The 19895-nt window shown below is 47.7% G+C and overlaps 1 long non-coding RNA gene across 2 annotated transcripts in view; it reads right to left on the reverse strand.

Annotated features, from left to right (window-relative positions):
* Window positions 1–17567, reverse strand: part of LOC139051325 (uncharacterized) — a 182720-nt gene extending 165153 nt beyond the window's left edge. For both annotated transcript variants that reach the window (XR_011509333.1, XR_011509332.1), the window contains exon 1: window positions 17296–17567. This is a non-coding gene — a long non-coding RNA (uncharacterized lncRNA). The remainder of the gene's footprint in view (window positions 1–17295) is intronic.
* Window positions 17568–19895: the final 2328 nt, after the last annotated feature.

Raw genomic sequence — 19895 nt, forward strand, 5'->3', positions numbered from 1 at the left:
TCGAGAGCTCCTTCACTTCCATTAGACAACTCCAAACGTTTGCTTTCAAGTTCAAGTTGCATTTTTCTTAACTCGCGATATTTATCGCATTCCTCTCTCTCTGGTTCTTTCCTCTCTCGTTCTTCTCTCAACCCCCAAGTTCAACCCCCATTTCAATCCCTTCCTCACTGGCCTGTTCGGAAATTAGCTGCAATAATTCTGATTTTAGCATTTCCTTGCGTACATCTAGGCCCAGTTCCTCACCAACAATCAACAACTCGTCTCTCAGCAGTGTCCTTAACTCCATGATTGCTGATTTACTGCCTTGGTTCTGCGTGCTAAATCTACCTAGGAAAACACAACCTAGCTAACAATCAACAATCTAGCTTCCCTACAGTTCTGAACAGAAGAACCACAACATGAAGCCTAGAGAGTCAAAGCAAAAACCAAGTATTCACCGCAGATACAGCACCACGTCGCAAAGTCCATCTCACCGCTGTCAGACAGTTGTTAGGATTAGGGGCTCAATCCCATTGCTCTAGATCCGTTGTCAAGATTGGAGTCCGGCATGAAGTAGAAGGTAGCTGGCCCACGCCGTCGTCCAACTTATCCACGCTGAGGACGTTGATGGAGGGAAGGACTGCTTCTCATAGAGAACGAGGAATATGGGTTTATTTGCAGTATTTACATGCATTTCATCAGTCTAGCATGACTGTGAGAGAAAGTACGTCAGTCTAACACGACTGCTTGAGAGAGTGTCTCAGTCTAACATGACTGCGTAAGAAAGTGTATCGAGCATCCGCACAACAGCCGTTTATAAGCACTCGGTCCTCCCCCCATTCCAAGGTGGCGGAAACGTCCCTGCAGTCATCGTAAACACGCCGCCTCTCCGCGGGACGGTTCAGGCACACACACGCACACACACACACACACAAGTTCTCGGCCTCAAACCGACATCACACGAATTTCGTAGAACTCGGAGGCGACCCTCACAGTGCGCCCGGGTGGCCATTGTCTTGCGTCTTGGTCGGCGCGTGGAAAGAGGTCTTCGACGACGTTCCCGCGGAAACTCCCCCACTCACAGTAGATAAGGTCCGCGTTGGTGGGTTCGGCAACAATAGTTGGCCTGCCGAACTCATTCAGTCGCAACGGCGACGAGGCTAGAGCGTAACGGTGGTGGTTTCAGCACAAAGCCTGCTTCGTCAAACGCATCCTAGCTGCAGCGACGGAGAGTGGAGGACGCGCGTATCGTTCCCGACACAAAGTCGACTTAGTCACGCCGTGGCTAGAGGTTGGCGGCGGCGCTCCAGGAATGTTGCGGCCACTGTCGCAAACGGTTGGCAAAACGTGCACTGCAGCTGGCCGTTCCCAACAATAGGCGTTCGTGAATGCCACGCCGAGTCACAGGTGACACAGAGGTGTTGCTTCCGCTCATGGTCACCTTGGTGTAAGAGGGAGTTTCAGACGTGGATCCAATCTGTGGAGACATGCGTTAGGGAATTCGTTGGTGTTCCACAGAGTTTCCGTAAGCTCGCGTGGGAGAAAGCGAAGCCTTGTGGCTGCATCTGTTCTCGACAGTGGTATAGGTATAATACGGGCATCATCGTCGGTCAATCGTGCAGCGTCACCCGCACTGTGATTTCCCGAAATTCTGCAATGAACTGGTATATACTGGTAGATGATGTTGTGCCCCTTGTCGACAGCGTGATGGTGAAGTAGTCGAATGTCGGCGACTAATTGAACGTTAGGTCCACGGTTGAAAGGGGACAGCAAACACTAGAGAGCTGCCTTCGGTCCCAAAAGATGGACCATGAATGTTGATAATTTGTGACCAATAAACTCCAGAGCAGGAGGTATTCAGAGACCTGGATTGGGAAGAATTGGGGATAAAGGTTGATGGAGAATACCTTAGCAACTTGCGATTCACTGATGATATTGCCTTCCTTAGTAACTCAGGGGACCAATTGCAATGCATGCTTACTGACCTGGAGAGGCAAAGCAGCAGATTGGGTCTAAAAATTAATCTGAAGAAAACTAAAGTAATGTTTAACAGCCTCGGAAGAGGACCGCAATTTACAATAGGTAGCGAGGCACTGCAAGTGGTAAGGGAATACATCTACTTAAGGCAGGTAGTGACGGCGGATCCGGATCATGAGACGGAAATAATCAGAAGAATACGAATGGGCTGGGGTGCGTTTGGCAGGCATTTTCAGATCATGAACAGCAGGTTGCCATTATCCCTCAAGAGAAAAGTGTATAACAGCTTTGTCTTACCAGTACTCACGTACGGGGCAGAAACCTGGAGGCTAACTGAGGGCGATGCAATGAGCTATGGAAAGAAGAATGATGGGTGTAACGCTAAGGGATAAGAAAAGAGCACATTGGGTGATGGAACAAACGCGAGTTAATGAAATCTTAGTTGAAATCAAGAAAAATAAATGGGCATGGGCAGGACATGTAATGAGGAGGGAAGATAACCGATGGTCATTAAGGGTTACGGACTGGATTCCAAGGGAAGGGAAGCGTATCAGGGGGCGGCCGAAAGTAAGGTGGGCGGGTGAGATTAAGAAGTTTGCAGGGGCGACATGGCCACAATTAGTACATGATCGGGGTTGTTTGAGAAGTATGGGAGAGGCCTTTGCCCTGCAGTGGGCGTAACCAGGATTATGATGATGATGATGATGATGATGATGATGATGATGAAACTGCAGAGCTGCACGGATAGCCGTGAGTTCTGCAGCCATCTATCATGTAATGTGAGATGGCTTGAATTGGATGTTGACAGATTTCGCGAGTATTGACACTGCTTACCAGTGACCGAAGAACGATAAAGGGGTGAAAAGACGACGCTCGGTACTCTGGCACCATCGCGTAGCGATAGTTGTAGAACAGGTCTTGTGCTGCACTACGCTTTTCTTCTTACGCTTTCGCCATACCCTACTTCGCCGCTTTGCGCCTCATGGTTCTGCTGCACCCTTCTCTTCCGCTTTCCTATTTGCACGCTCTTCGCTATCTCCGCCTTTCATTCGGCGCGGCACTTCACATTTCTCTTTCATCTTTCGCTGTTCGGCTCGATCGCTCGGTTACGCCAACGCTCGCCGCAATAACGGGCGCGAAGAACTGAGCTCTAAAAGCGCAGGCCTACACTGTAATACGACATGCACGGCCATGCAGCATGCTCGGTGCCTGCGCGGTAGAACAAATTCACCGATGATTACGATACTCCCTAATGCAAAATTTGAGCGCAGCTCTATACTTGCTTTTATTTCGATATCTAGTGAGGCAACGAAGGCGAGAGAGGCACGTAGCAGAGTCGGCGATGGTCGAAAATCTGATCTGCGGGTCAAGCGCGTCGGCTTTTACACATGGCTTGTCGAAAGCTCCAGTGGAATCGCTGGTGCCGCGTGGCTTCTAGAAAATACTACGCCATTCGCGTCGCGCATACAATAATATTACAAATCAATCGCAAACCATGGGCCGAATCTTATAAGAGTTGGGAATACGAACCATTCGCTTCGCCGCTTTCGTTACAAAAGTGCCACTCACAAGCCGGTGGTGGAAGAAGGGGAGGACGCGGCCAATAGATGAAAGGGTGCCACCTCTGAAGTGTACGTCTTTATATGACGAGCTAATCGAAGAGTTCCGGAATTTTTCTGCTTGCTAAATAAATGTAAAATATAAATTAAATATTCTACGGCAAGTTCTAAAGTATAAACGTGCGGTGCCGGGCGTTTACGCAATGCAGCAGTAATCTATTAATTTCAGTCTTTTTTTCATTCTCACCCGACAGGTTGTATTGCAAGGGTAAATGAGTTGGCAGAGCGCAGCGCTATGTCGTCTGCTACCAGGAGCTCGCACGATGCACTCAACAGGAACACACTGCCAGCACTTCTTAAGTAGCGTAGCGAGCGCGACAAACCGCGAGCACCTTTACTAGCCGACTAATAAAATTTCCTTCTTTTTTCGCCCTTCGTCATCGGCTGGGACATGACTCACTCGCCGCCAAGCTGCCGCTTTTCCTGCGATCTGCCTAACGGCGCGTCGCGTGATAGAACCAATGGAACTTTAAATCGAACATTACGATATACAGGCCGCCCATTACGGGCCGTGCATTACGGACCGTGCATTAAGAATGATGAAACAAAAGCAAGCCTCGCGGCATTATTCTAACCACACAATGCTTGTGCCTAAAAGCGGACAGGTGTAATGCTCTTACAAGAAGTAGAATAGGTGTTGTGGCTTACCTCGCAGATCTTCGAGTTATAATTCGCATTCCAGTCTTTACGCCTCACTTTTGCCTCCCATACTTTTCTCCGTTCCTTATCCCGCGGAAAGCGAAAACAGCGCATGCCTTTCATTGTCGAGCCGGCACACAGCAGTACACAACACCCTGGCATGCTGTATTTTGCGGGTGAACACAGTTCAATCATCCAGCAGCTGGTGCACAATACAGCAGCTTCTCAAACTCCACAACATTGCTGCTTTACCAACGGTGGGAGGAACGGATGCAGCAAGCGACTCGCCTCAATATGGCGACTGCGTAGCAAAACGGCGACGCGGCGCAGGTCAAAAGATGTTACCACACTGTACAATGGCGCGCTACATCGGGGCAGCCTATGTCCGCCGTTCGCGGCTGGCGTCTTTCATATCCCGCTCCGCTTTCGCTCTTTCATCTTTCGCTATGCTCGTTCGCTCGGTTACGCCGCCGACGCTCGCTGCAGGGACGGACGCCTAAGAGCTGCACTCTAAAACACAACTGGAAATGTCCAGTGTGCGGTAGCAAAGGTGCTAGAAATAGCGTACAAGAAATTAAGTTCTCTTGATAATCACCATGAGAAGGTAAACAATCTACTCACGTTATACACGTTGGCCCTCGGCAGCTGCTCTCGATGGACATGGAACATTTAAATGGGGGAGCAAGCAGTCGCAGTCTCGCTGCGCTACTTCGCTGTTCCTATCTGCTCTTTGCCTCGGCTTCTGTTATGCCAATATAATGCGCCATTAAACGTTCAGGTAACGAGCACTATATAGCAGAGGAATGTAGCTCACGCATTGGAGCAACTAGATGGCGGTCAACACGTGAGACATGCTCGTGCGCGTGTGCCTAGCGATCGGCACAAGAAGCCACGTATGGTGGCCCGGACTGGACAACGAAATTGAAGAGACACTATGACAGTGCCGTAAATGGTAAATAACACAGAATAGCACACTTTTGGTAAAGGTTCGTTATCCGACGCCAGCAACATCCCCAGCTGTCATCGATGTACTGAGAAACCTTTTCGATAGGTTAGGCATACCACGAACAATAGCCTCAGACAACGGAAGTGCCTGTGTTTCCCAGCGAGCTAAGTCATTTTTAACGTCAAATGGCATACGGGCAATAACATCATAAGCGTGCTAAATGACAAGGCAAAATGCAATGTGGCAAAACTCAGGACCACTCTTGCAAGATACCACTGCTCCTATACATTGCCGATACAGACAGTCATATGTCGGCAACCCACCGCACGTGGTCTACACACAGCAACAGGAATAGCACCTGCGAAAGCAACGTTCGGACGAAGACTCGTGCGTCCTCTCAATATGTTCAAGTCAAAGACAAAACAAAAGGAGATCCATGAGCCATTACGCTTCTCAGTAGAAGAGAAAAACATTATCCGGCAGTTCCTAACGAAGCCAGACTAGATTGAAAGGGAAGGTTTTGCGTAACATAGGAGCAAGAGCCTCGCTTGCAAAATTTACCTGCGGAAAAGATCGTCATCACCTTAATCACACGAAAAAAAATCAGATCAGAGAATCAGTACAACTGACAGATTAGGGTGCAGTGGACGACTTGTGTGAGACAACGCCACATGACACTTCGTCAAGTTATACAATGATCGTCTATTTATAGGACACGTCGTTGAGTTACAAACGTTATGACACGAGCTCCCTCGTGCTTCGGTATGACCTCCCTCATGACTCTTGCAATTAATCCGTGACTCTCAGTATCCATCGGTTGCGGAGCACCTTACCATTACGGCGGTCAGACCTGCGACGCGGTAGAGGGTGCTAAGGATCCCTAGATACGGACAGGCTGCCACTGCAAAGTCAACCTGAGAACGTTTAACATACGAACCCTCTCGATCTAGGCTGCCTTAGAAGGGTTCCATGAGGAATTATCAGGTATTGCCTGGGGACATTATTGGCCTTAGTGAGGTTAGAACTCGTGAGGCGTGTACAGTGCTGACTAACGGCCTCGTCCTCTGCTACAGAGGTCTTCCAGATAAGAGAGAATGAGGGGTAGCATTTCTAATTCATAACAACATAGCGGATAACATAGATGAATTCTTCAGTATCAATTAGAAGTAGAAGTCGCCGTAATAAGGCTGAACAGGAAATATAGAATAAAGGCAGTATAAGCCTGCGATGCAACCTCCAGCCATCATGATAAAGAAATAGAACATTTTTATGAAAATGTTACATTAGCATCGAGAAAAGCGCGAACTCAGTATACTCTAGACATGGGTGACTTCGTATAGGCCCGACTATGGCCTCCCAAGCTGTCGAAGAAGTTGGGCTCAGGTGCAGGTAGCGCGAGAACACGCCAGTGCGCCCGACCTGAGCGGCCGCGTTGTCAGCCGCTCCCGAGATCCCACTGCACCAACGGCTGGCCGGCCTAACTAAACCATGGCTACGACGGCTACCTCTTCGCGCCGCCCCCACAATTTGGTGACAGCGGACGATCGAGCCCAGCCATGCCAGCGTCAGCGCACCGACTCTACCAAGGCGAGTGACGTGGCCACACGTGGTCCGGCAGACGTCCCGTGGGTGTAGGGTGCCCGGGAATTTAACATCGACATGCCAGACACCTGGCTCATCCAGCTGGACAGCCATTTCCTAATCAACAAGGCTCCGGGCTCCGACTGTCACTCCCCGGCCCCGACGCCTACGTTTAATGATGTTGAATTAGCAATGAGAAAGGTGCAAACTGAATATACTGTAGACAATAGTTACTTCAATGCAAAATTGTAGAAACAGCAGGCTGGGGACGAGGAATTGGCAACAACGGCATCGATTCTAGAAACAGTAGAGTTACTGCGCTTCCTTCTTCAGGAAGCGCAGTAACAGGAAGTGGACCTGGAAAAGCCCTAATGCAGAAACAAGAAATGAAATACATTTCATACTCTCTGAAGATCCCAGCATAGTACGAGATTTAGAAATGTTGCGTAGTGTAAAGGGCAGTTATCATATTTTAGTAATGTCTACAATTGCTAGTATGTCTAGAAAAATTATTCAAGAAGAAACAGGCCAACGTGGACGCAGTAAAGGTAAAGAGTACGTATACAGGGTGGTGCTTAGAAACATATATGCAGCTTTAAGACAGAAAGACGAATATAACGCAGATGTATTAAATGGAACCATATCAATGTTGATTTCAGAAGCAGCAATTTAAATGGAGGTAAAGCACCAAAGCAACAAGTAGGTAAAATCTCCCAAGTAACAAAAGAACTAATAAAGAAGCAACAAAGCATGCCAGTGTCCAACTCAAGAGACCAGGAAGAATTGGCTGAACTATCAATGTTGATGGCAAAGAAGAAAGTAAGCGATATTCGAAATTACCACGGCGCAATGATTGCAGAAGCATTGAAAAATAGCCGCAGCATGAAATTAGAAAAACAAATCTTGGCATAGGACAGGGCAAGGTGTGTGCAGTGAAAAATAATAAGGGTAATTAATGTCATGAAAAATATTGATGATGTAGTAAAACCATCACCATAATTCTTTAGGGTGTTTTTTATTAGCTGCACCAAATTTTAAAAATAATTGCCTTTGGGAGATGACATATTTGTAACCCTTTATCTAAATTAGTCAATGAGACGGCCATTACTTCTACGAGACATCAAAATGATTAACTAGACAATTAGCACAAATAGCCTAATTCACTTTTCAATTAATTACTTTCCTGTCCATATTTCAATCAACGGATCATAGATGGTGAGTTCACAAGGCGTATGAAGTTGGAACGAATTTTTAGAACTGGGGCCCTATAGCGTAAAACTATTCCAATATGTTTCTATTCCAATCTCCTGACGTCAAATGTGCGTAACCACCGACGCAAGCACCGGGCGGTTACCGGCAGGGTTGTCTGAACACGCCAATAAAACGCTCTCCTCGTTCATAGGAGGTCACTTTTGTTTGCTTGGAAAACGAATAACATTGCCTACACTGAGCGTCTCGTCGTAGCTAATTGGCTGACAAGAGGCGAGGAGAACGCTCAAGTGGAGAGGGATTCGATGGGGCAGAGCCAGTGCACTGAAAATTGATAACCGGATGAAGAGGGTGGTGCCGGCGTCTGCGAGTGCTCGGCTTTCCCTTACTTATCTTGTGGTGGCTGGTCGAAAATAGGCTACCCAAGCACCGCGAGCGGCGCCACTGCTCCTGACGGGTAGCGCCATCTGTGGCAGAAAAAGTCGAAACTGGGAATATCTACTGCGCATTTCTGCTGCACCGCGCTGCAGCCGCTCGCTTTTTGTGCACGTGCAGGGCCCTCTCCTCGCTTTGCACGTCCGGCGCGTCACAATGTATCGCCTTCAGTGCGGCTTCAAAAAGATCGGCCAGCTATTTTAGGAAAGCCAACTTGTTAAAAGGAGAAAAGCTCGTCAGTCACGCAAACTCTGTGGAGCAGACAATCAACGGCAACGATACACAGCTCAATGTAAAATGTATTTCCCAAGTGAGCGACAATATCGTGTACGACGTGTGCCTCGAGATGAGTGTCATTCTGTGATATGTTAAAAATACTGATTGTCTATACACACTGCGAAATGAAGCCACGTACTCTCGATGTTCTTCCTTGTCGAATATGAAGCATATGTTTTAGTTGTTTTGATATGGCAGCCTTACAGTTGTTGTCGTCTACTGTCGGGGACGAACGTTTGCGGCGTGCGAAAAAAAAATAATTTTACGGCCATGGCATCCCACTGAAAAGCCTGCGAAAATACACTTTTGCTTCGCCCGTTGAAGCATCACCCACTGACTTGGCGGCGAGGCAGCTAAAATTTAAGCACTGGGAAGCCGGTTGAACTGATCACCTCGTTGATTTCGGCGGTCGCGTCATGCCTGCACTGAGTTTTGGGAAAGTATCGGCTTTACAGGTGCATAAAACCTGCTGCGCGAAGGCGGTTCAGTGTGAGTGGTGCAGAATTAAAGGCGTGATATGGTATCGTGCGCGTGATGCGCTCGCGTAATTAGCACGCTAGTGAACGCACACTCGAAACAGTGTGCTAGTGTTTATATTAGTAAACGTAAGCATATTATGTTGCCTTTATTTTCGCTTTATAGGGCAGCCTGGAGTATTGTGGCAGAGCTGCAAACTTGGAGTTAGCTTTGGAAATGCGCACCATGCCATGTTGCTGAATATTTGTAGAGGCAAGTTTGGAAGGCAGCTGCATTTGAAAAGTAGTGACAAATGGCTTCACTGTCTCGCGCTTATATTTTTTCTTTCATAGCTGCAGTGGTCGTGCCATGAAAAGCGGAATTCTTGCGTTCGAGAAGGCAGATGCACCTGCAAAGCTGGCATTACGGCTCAGTGCAAGCACACAGATGCGGTGTGCATTTACGTCAACAATAAAGAAGAGTAAATTCATGCACCAGCCAGCCCTAGAAATGGGGCAAGCCAAGCGGAAAGCCAAAGAGACGCTTAGAACAAGATGTCTCGGACCTCTTCCCAAATGAGTTAGAAAAACATTCATGCTGTAGAATGCACTGCTTCAGTGAAGTAACTGCACTAGTACTGAAGGTACGAGAATTAGGGGCTCGTTACGACACAGCAGCCCACGACACCGCAATACTTCGGACCGCGCTTTTCCCTTCGGCGGGGCCGCTTTTGCCATAGTGGAAACTCAACTTCGCGCAAGAAGCCTTTTGACAACATTCCCAGCTGGCGACGCGACGCCTCATTGCCTTGGCTCGACTGAATAGCACGGGCGCGCACGTGCAGTGGCCGCCTGCAAACTGGTTGCGCCTGGCTGCGCGGGCGCCATCTATCCCCAGTTTTGCACGGCTCGCTCGCTGGGGCAGCAGTGCGCGCTGCCGTCGCGCGCCCAAACTTGAGCTTGGGTTCCCTATAGCGGCGGCATGCAGCGGAAGCTTAAGAATGACGCTAAAACGAACCCTCAGCAAATAATAGTTGGCAGAATGAGGTTGTAAACGTGCCGAAAGTGCTCGAAATCTTTACACGGCCACGCAAGAAGTTTTCTTATGCGCAAATACACCCATGCTCTCCTGCAGGTGCGAGTTGCCAGCGCCTGAGCGATCGGCGGCAGCCATCTTTTTATTCCTTTCGGAGCGGGGCAGCCTGCGGCTATTCAGAAAAACATTCAGTTTTGTTCGGCATATTAATGCATCTTTAATGCGTACACGTCACTTTGACGCGGTGAGTTTTCGTGGTCTTGCGACGTCGCGTGACAGGCAGGTGAAGTGGGTGTAGCCCGAAAACTTTTGACCAATAGCCGAGGGCTAATGGCGAAAGGGCGTCGAATCAGAAATAACTGTTTTTCTTTTTTCTGTCAAAGCATGCATAATCATTCTGTGCACAGCATATCAGATGGGCAGGTATCGCGGTTTTCGTGACGTCGCGTGACAGACAGGTGAAGTGGGGGTGGTCGAAAGAAGTTTTTGAGCAATCATGGAGGGCTGATAGCAGAATTGGAAAAGAAAACTTTGGAATAGTTTTACGTTATAGCGCCCCTGTATCAATTTCAACATATTAATTTTCAAAATGTCCGACGAAGCGCATATGCGTTCCACTTACTTTATTAAGAAACCGCGGTTTCATTCATTGAAGCACAAAAGCAATGGAACAGCACTATATTTCGTCGGACAATTTGAAAGCTAATATTCTGAAATTGATGCAGTCTAGGGAATTCGCTATTAGTGAATACGCCTTGCGGACTCGCTAGCTATAATTTGTAGATTGAAATATGTGTCGTAAAGTCATAAATTAAAAAGGTAATTAGAGTAACAATGTTAAACATTCAATTAGGCATTTCGATTGTTTGTAAAGCTAATGATCGCCTGATTGAGCAATTTAGATCAAGCCGGGTTAGAATTATGCTATCTGCCACAGGCAATTCTTTAAAATCTGGTGCAGTTAAAAACTGCCCTATATATTGACTGGCACAGTACCTACAGCAGCCACGCAACCTTAATTGGAAGTGGTGATGAACAGGATAAGAGACTTCTTTCTATATATAGCGATGAAGTCAGAAAGGTCTTGCATGGCGTCTCCCGGAGAAATACGGCTGGAGAAGATAGTATAACAGTTGATTCAATCAAAGATGGTGGAGCTATTATGCTTGAAAAGCTTGCAGCCTTTTGTACGCAATGCCTCAAGTCTTGAAGTGTACCACACAGCTGGAAGAGTGCAAACATTATACGAATCCATAAGAAGGGAGACATTAAAGAACTGAATAATTATAGTGTCATTAGCTTGCTTTCATTATTGCATAAAATATTCACCAATACAGTTTCGCATAGAACCAGGACAGCAGTTGACTTCAATTAACGAAAAGAACAGGGTGGTTTCAGGAAGGGATATCCTACAATGCGTCACGTCTGTCATCACTCAGGTAACAGAGATATCTGTGGAGTATTATCAACCCCTGTATATGGCTTTCATAGATAATGAAACGGTATTCGATTCAGTGTAGATACCAGCAGTCATAGAGGCATTGTGTAATCACGGAGTACAGGAAGCATGCGGTAATAAGCTGAGAAATATTTTCAACGTTTCCACAGCTACCTTGTTTCTCCACAAGAAAAATCGAAAATTACATAACAAGAAAGAAGTCAGGCAAGGATATGCAATCTCTCTAATGAGATTCTTGCATGCTTAGAAGAAGTACTCAAGCTATTAGACTGGGAAGGCTTAAGAGTGAGGATCAACGGCGAATACCTCAACAAACTTCGGTTTGCAAATGAAGTTGTCCTGTTTAGCAACAGTGGGGATGAACTTAAACAAATTATTGAGCACCAACAGAGAAAGCGCAAGAGTAGGGTTGAAGATTAATATGCAGAAGACAAAGGTAATGCTGAATAGCCTGGCAAGAGAACAAGAATTCATTAGAGCCAGTCAGCCTCTAGAGTATGTGCAGTAGTACACTTATCTAGGTCAATTACTCACAGGAGACCGTGATTGGGAGAAGCAATTTTACTAAGTAATATACATTGACTGGAATGAATAAGGCATGCTTTACCAAATCCTGATTGGGAGCTTGCCACACTCGCTGAAAAGAAAATATTATTGCATTCTATCGGGGCTGACATATGGGGCAAGAACTTTGAGCTTAACAAAGAAGCTCGAGGACAAGTTAAAGACCGCGCAAAGAGCGATGGAATGAAAAATTATAGACGTAACGTTAAGAGACTGGAAGAGAGCAAAAAAGAGGTGAGGTGTGCAGACAGGACACAAGAGTAGAGAAGTGGACAACAAGAACGCCGTGGTGAGTTCGCAAGGCGTATGACCGTGGGACGAATTTAGTCGGCGTCCGTGTTGTCGACTTCTCTACTCTTGTGTCCTGTCTGCACACCTCACCTCTTTTGCATAATGAATACTTACCAACTAGCTCAGCTTTCTGTCGTTCTAAGCTTTAGGAAGATAGCGCTGTGCATCAGAGAGCAAATGGGGATAGCCGATATTCTAACTGACATTAAGAGAAAAAAATGGAGCTGGGCCGGTCATGTAATGAGTAGGTTAGACAACCGGTGGACCATTAGTTACAGAATGGGAGCTGTTACGATCGGCCTGCAGGGGTACTGCTCTGCAAACTTATCTCACACCGCTGCAGTTGTTTCGGTCGTTCTACGGGGATGGCGTACTTTAGAGAACCGGCGACGCCAGCTAGGTTAACCGACCATGCACCTCCTTCAGAGAACCGGCGACTCCAGCAACGTTAACCGAACATGCACTGCCTTCGGAGAACTGGAGACCACAGCAAAGTTAATCAACCATGCACCTCCTTGGTCGAGTCCATGGCGCCTGCAAGTCAAGCCACGTTTGGCGGACCGTGTATTGTCACCTGATTCGCTGTCGCCTTCATGGTCTATTTGCAACAAGAGAGCTTCTCGGAAAAGGGTGTTTTGCGGTGCGTTTTTCCTCGGGCCCCAGGATTCGTCACAGTATGCTGACACTCGTAGCAGCTACCTGAGAAGTCAGCTCTGAAATTAAGAGGCACTGGCTGGGGTCAAGCGTGACAACCTGGCTACGAGGACCCACTCAACTCGGTGGGTTCTGGGAATCCAAAGTGCGTACGTGAATGTGTGAGCCCTCCCCCTCAAAGGCGGATCGATTACGTCTCCAACGACTGTGGACGGTCTGACTGGACGAAGATTGGACAGCCGTTTTCCCTCACCTGGGATCTAGGGAGGACAGAGTGTTTTTAAGCAGCTGTGTACTCAACAAGCGGTGTGCTTGGTGCTTGGAGCTCGTATGCTGTGTGCTTTTTGTCTTGCGTGCTCCATTTGGGAGTCATGCTAGACTGTTGAAATGTATCTCATGCTTTGATGTAAATATTGTAATTAAATGCTGCACTCCTAGTTCTCGATGAGAGCAAGTTCCTACCTACAACCACGTCCCAAGCGGGGGTGAGTTGGACGACAGCATGGGTCAGCTACCACGTAGTTCATGCCCGACTACAACCCTTACAACTGGCAGCCAGCGATGGGTAGTTCCTCCGGTCAACTACGTCTAAACCATACAACTGGTCGCCAGTGGTGGGATCGTCCTGCAAACCTTACAGTGCTAAGAGAAGGGCAGCATAGTCGAGGACGGCAGAAAATTAGTTGGGGTGATGAAATTATGAAGTTTGCAGGTGCAAATTGGTATAGGTTAGCGCAAGCCGGGGTAATTGTAGATCGCTGGAAGAGGCCTTCGTCCTGGGCATTGTACATAAAGATATGCTGATGCTGATGATGATTACAAGAGTGAATTTCCAGGTTGGTTCGAGGCATCCTTCCTCCCAGGAAGTGTATATGTCGAGGAGTTTAGCCTGAGCTTGCTTCGCTGAAGTGCGACAGCATGACGTAGCTCACGCCATCGTGGTCTGGATGACTGATTCACGAAGGCCAATGCCATGAACAGCTACCCCAGCAGATATGTGTTGGGCGAACCTTGTTCGCTCTGAGCAGAAATTGGTGCCGTCACAGTTGCCACTGCTGCGGTTATCTTTGAACAAGGTTTCTCTGTTGCATCCAGGTTTTCGATCCTTCGATGAAAAGTAACACAGTTAAAAGGGCGTTGATGAGTTGGCGGTGTCCTTAGGTTGCGCAGAATGCTCCAGATTCCCTCAAGTGCTTTCCTTGGGTGGAACTTTCGGCAAAAAAGATCTCCATTTTCTTGTGGATAGCATTTCTAAATGGCGCTGTACATACAAGGGGTTAGACATTCTGGAGAGGGCTATGGAGACTTCGGCTAAGGGAGAAAGAATCTATGTATCATCTCTGAAGACAACGACGAAGCGTCTACCACTTTACGCATGCGCTTAGTGACGAGCCTGCCTCACGCGTACAAGGCTGCCTAGTTGTACCAATACCAGAATCACTATGGTGCATGTTTCTTGAACTTAAATCGTCGACTTCCACCAATGAGCTGTGAGGAAGCAACAATATTTTTTTCAGTTACGCGCGGATTATATGATGCATGACTTTTCATTAAATTAATCAGCATCCTATATCTATTTCTCCATATATTCGTAGAAATAAACATGATTTGTCGTGTTTTATTTCTCGTTCTCAACTACGTATTCTAGACTTTATCATCTGCAAAAAAAGAAGCGACCAACCACTCTGCCTTTCCAGTTGAACAGAAAACAAAATTGCGGTAAAGCTTGTGAGAGCTTCGCTGCGTATGTCTACGGAAATTGATTTCTAGCAAGCACTTGGAGAACTTTTTGAAAACACGTTGCATTCGTAAAGACCCAAAAAAAGTAACAGCAACTTTTCACTTCGTGAGCGCGGGTGACCAGTCGCGTACCAACGCGGGAGGCCGGGGGGCCATGGGCCCCGGGTGCACGGGGCCAGTTGGGGGGGGGGGGGGGGTGTCATATACGTCTGAAGACACCCGAACATTGTTGATATCCTCGCCTTCCTCGACTACACCCGGGGGGGAATGACAGGAGAGCTAAGGGCCCCGGGTGCCAGATGACCTAGCTACGCCACTGCGAGTGACGCACAAGCGTACTGGCGCAACAGCGCACACGACGCTATCGGTCCCCGGTAAGCCTTGACGCCTACACTGTCCGCATAGCAGATCATATTTAAAACAGGGCGCTCACGGCCACGCCCCACGCAGCAGCCACCGGAGTAGACTGCCCCGTTGTAAACATTCACTTACGATCTAAACTACCTAGCATAATGTAAGCGCACAGGAAAGCAGCAATTGCACGCACTCGATGACCACGGACACTCGCTGTCAAAACGCTGGCTCCAGAAATCGCGGCAGCAGCAGCGATCGAAGTGGCCTTCGTGTTGCCTATGGCTTCAACGCAAACTCAGCAGTGAGGACACAGCGCACGCAAAGCTACGAGCCGTCGGCCCAGTTAGACTGTGCCCTCAAAGCGGATCGCTGTCAAGATAAAGCGCGCGCGATCGCACGTGGCCGAAGTTCAACGCCCCCGCTCCATCCCCTCCTAGAGATTGAGCCGCCATCGTCGGCTCACCGACTCACGCTTTCACTCGCACACAGCGTACGGCGAGCGAGGACGACGTTACCACGAGGCGAACCCACTACGAAGGCATCGCAAAGAAAACTAGTAGCAACTGCCACAGGAGGTCCTCTTCTTCTGACAGGTCCTCACAGGAGATCCGACCTTCTTCCTCCGCGACGCTCGCCTCGTCGTTTCTCCATCTCCACTTCGCTCAACGTAACCTACATATTCCTCTAAGTAGTCGTACTCGGCCACGTGCTGAGTGCGCTCCTTCGTACTATCCCCGGCGCGCGATTTTGTTCACCTCCAGGCCCCTTCCTCTTTCGCTTGCTTCGCAGCCTCAGACAAAAACCGCCGATCTGAAGAGCTGGCCAGTTACACTAGCGCGCAAAAAAGTAAGGGTGTCGAAGCCATTGTATGGTCAGTCATGGCTGTACTTTATTTGAAGAAGCGGACAGGATGAAGTAACTTACAAAACCTCATAAACTACTTGTATGCAACTGATATTTGTCAGAAGTACAATATGTAGCAATATTTCACGTCCTTCTGTCTCTATCAAGCAGTCACAACGCCCGCCCTAAAATTTCGGCACGTCCATTGGCGTATGCGAAGACTTAAGTTGCTTTAAACGGCACCACGAAGGCTTGCGAGTTTTGAACTCCTGTAGAGACTTACGCGAAAGTTCCTGGTGTTCTAAATATACCACCAAAGCTTATCAAATTTCTCAAGTCCTAGAGGCCTACACAGAGGTTACCTAGGAACCAAGGATGTGAGTGGTACCAATATGGTACCGAAATGTGTATACTTTCAGGAACCAATTACTTCCCCACGAAAGTAATGGATAGATTACTAAAAAATAATCTATTAGTTTTACGTTACCTTACTTCCAACCTTTATCGAAAGTGCACATTTACCGCAACTACATGCAACAATGTAGTTGCAACTGTGTAGATGCAACAACGTGCAGCTCTAGTGTTTGTGTCGCTATTCGGGCTAGAGTAGAATACAATCCTTGATATCTGCTGAGACCGGCTAAGCCTTTGACTATGTCGTCCTTGAGGGAACACGTATAGGAAACATTGAACCAACATAGACAAGGGCGGACATTACCCTTCCAGAAACTTCGCAACATTTGTTGTCGTTTTGCAATTTTTTTGCGAAAAATTAATTAATTCCAGATAAAATCGCAATAAGGGGTCATACATAATTCTTCCGATAGTCAAACCATTACAAGAAATGGACGTTCTCACGTAGCTGCGCTGGCGATCTAAAAGACCATTCTGTTCCAGTCGTTATTGTTCTGCTTTGAGTCAGACGTACGCATAAACGTGGTGCCTAGTCTCTCAAGTACAGCAAGATAAAGGCATGCGAGGAGGTAGTATGAATGAGTTATTCTGCTGATAAAAGATGAGCATTGATGTATTTCACACTCGGCTCCTGTGCGTGATCAGGAGTGTTGGTGCGATGGTGATGGAGGCGTTCACTAAAAGAAAAAGTTATGATCCCCTTTTGGGCCAAGATCGTGTTAATGAAAAGGAGTGGCGTAATGGAATTTCGAGCGTTTATGTGGAACGCACAACGTTGGGGGTAACATGAACCGAATATACAAAAGGCTCTCGAATAAACTTACCCGCACGTCTGGTGCGGAAAGGGGAAGAAGCCACGCCTATAAGTCCGGCTGCCGATAGCATTTTCAGGGCCCGTTTGCGCTGTAAAATGAGGCCGGGGGGCCAGGGCAAGTTCCCATAAGGCGGTGAAGTATTGCTCAGTGGGAGTGATCCACGCCCTCCTTTCCACGTTGTATGCGTATCCTTCTAAATACTCGGTTCAGGGAAGGAGAATCTGCGGGGCATCGACGACTTTCGTACACCAAGCAGATGTGAGATCACTCGGTGTTGGAGCTCCGACGTGCTGAGTGCATGTTTGCTCTAACTGCCAGATACCCTCGCCTCCCTCGCCTTCGCCTCCCTTGAAGGGGACTCGAAATTGGCACCGCGCAAATGTTCTATTTCTCTTTCGTTCTTTCTCTCTCTCTCTCTCTCTGTCTCTCTAGTGTCATTTTTTCTTTCTCGTCAAGGCAGAACCCCGTGTGCACTCACGCAATCACCGTGCTCCCGTGCCAACTCCATTTTTATCCTTAGTCAAGATCCGTCGACTGCCCCACATCTTTTTTTTTTCTTTGTGGTCTTTTTTTAAATTTTCGCTTGACATAAGACACACCTGGCAACCGAGCCTACGTTCAACCTGCGTGTTCTTTTAGTCCCTCCTGTCGAGACTTTCGGGATCGAGACGAGTCCGCACGGAGCCAACTAAAATTTTGAAAAACAAAATTGAGACTCGAGAAAGCGGACACGAACCTAATCTCGCCACCTACGTCCCTGTGTGCGCGGTCGGATGTAGCACGCTGGGCCACGAACTTGGTCGTTTTAATATCGAGCTTCGTCTCGCGTAACGACGATGAAACGCCTTGGGGACTTTTCTTTGTCGCCTTAGAGTTATTTTTTGCTTCTTTTTTTTCGCGCAGCCATAGCTGGCAGCCTTTGCCAACTGCGATTCGTTGACTCTTTTGTTGCTAAGTTGGAGATCAGAGTGCAAAATGAGAATAAAGAGACTGGCTGACTCCAAGGTGGGATCAGGCCGCTTTTCTCGGCAGGTAAGAGAACGCGCCGAGACTCTGTTTGCAGCGACGATGCTTGCATATTCGTGCAGGGGGGAGAAAAAAGTTTCACCCTTTCTCACTAGCCTCCTTCAAGTTAAACACGACAATTCTAGCCTTGACTTGTTCGCTCTGCGTTTGTACATATGTATGTGTGAGTGCGTGCGTGCGTGCGTGCGTGCGTGCGTGCGTGCGTGTACATACTCTTCCTTGCGCACGGTTAAATTCGGCATAGCTCGCCCTGCACCGAAGAAGCCGCCATGCCTTGGGCTGTGAAAATTAAGAGCGAAAAGCCAAACTCTGGCGCAGGCTGAACAGTGGGCAAGCGTATAACTAGAGCGAGCTTCGGAAATCAATCAGCACGGGGCTGTCTTGCCTCAGCGACGCAGTACAAACTCCTGCATTTCGAACCTCCCCACTACCATTTTCTTTTCGGGTTCAAGCGCGACTGAGGGCCTTCTTTATTTCGTTGATCATGGATCCTTTTTTCTTTCCGCCTTCGATCGAGAATGCCCGGTGCACAATACCCGTCCATTTCAGCAGGCTTTTTCCTACATTTTATTAACATGAGTATAGTGCCCTAATCTGTGTCCACATTCTTGCAGATGCGTTTTAGGTAAGTAAAACTACTATTGGTATTATTTGTCACCCTTTTTTTCCTCATACAGACTACGAACAAATCGAGAAAAATTTCTGGCCATAATTTTTTTTGTTATTCTTTCATGTCATCACCATGTTTGCTTCTTTTTTTTCCTTTTAGTGGTGGCTCGCACGACGATTCTTTCTCATTTAGTACTTTTGCTAACTACGCACCAACCAAGTTTCCAAAATGTCAGCAAATTATCAAACGCTAAAGAGCATTGCAATGTGTAAAAGATCTGCTGATGCATCAGTAGTACATGGGAATCCCTGGTCACGTCTTGCGTTTTTGTCCACGAGTGTGTTAGTTCCTGTGTTACTGAATTTCGGGCTGGAATTTAACTGAACACAAAGAGAGTTTTATCTTTCTAGGCGTGACACAGTGGAGTGGCACGCCTTGAAATCACCGCACGCGATCACAGCACAGGATCACGTACAAGACCCGCCGTGGTTGCTCAGTGGATTGTGTTGGGCTGCTGAGCACGAGGTCGCTGGATCGAATCCTGGCCACGGCGGCCGCGTTTCAATGAAGGCAAAATGCGAAAACCACCCGTGTACTTAGATTTAGGTGCATTTAAACAGCCCCAAGTGGTCAAAATTTCCGGAGTCCTCCACGGCGGCGTGCCTCATAATCAGAAAGTGGTTTTGGCATGTAAAACAAGCTCAGGTGGTAAAAATTTGCGGAGTCTTCCACTACGGCCTGCCTCATAATCAGAAAGTGGTTTTGGCACGTAAAACCCCATAATTTAATCATATACAGCACAATGAACGTCAATTAAGGCTAAGCCCGTTTGTGCAGGTATATTCTGCTTATGAATAGTAGGAGTAAATTGGTCGCCCTCTACTGCGATCCCTGATTGGGTCAGCATCCCAACTTTCTTCTGACAACGCGGTGTGATCAACGCGAGCTAGTGCAGTAGCGATCAATACTGCAG

This window comes from Dermacentor albipictus, unplaced genomic scaffold (genome assembly GCF_038994185.2).
Source record: "Dermacentor albipictus isolate Rhodes 1998 colony unplaced genomic scaffold, USDA_Dalb.pri_finalv2 scaffold_11, whole genome shotgun sequence".
Classification (NCBI taxonomy): Eukaryota; Metazoa; Arthropoda; class Arachnida; order Ixodida; family Ixodidae; genus Dermacentor; species Dermacentor albipictus.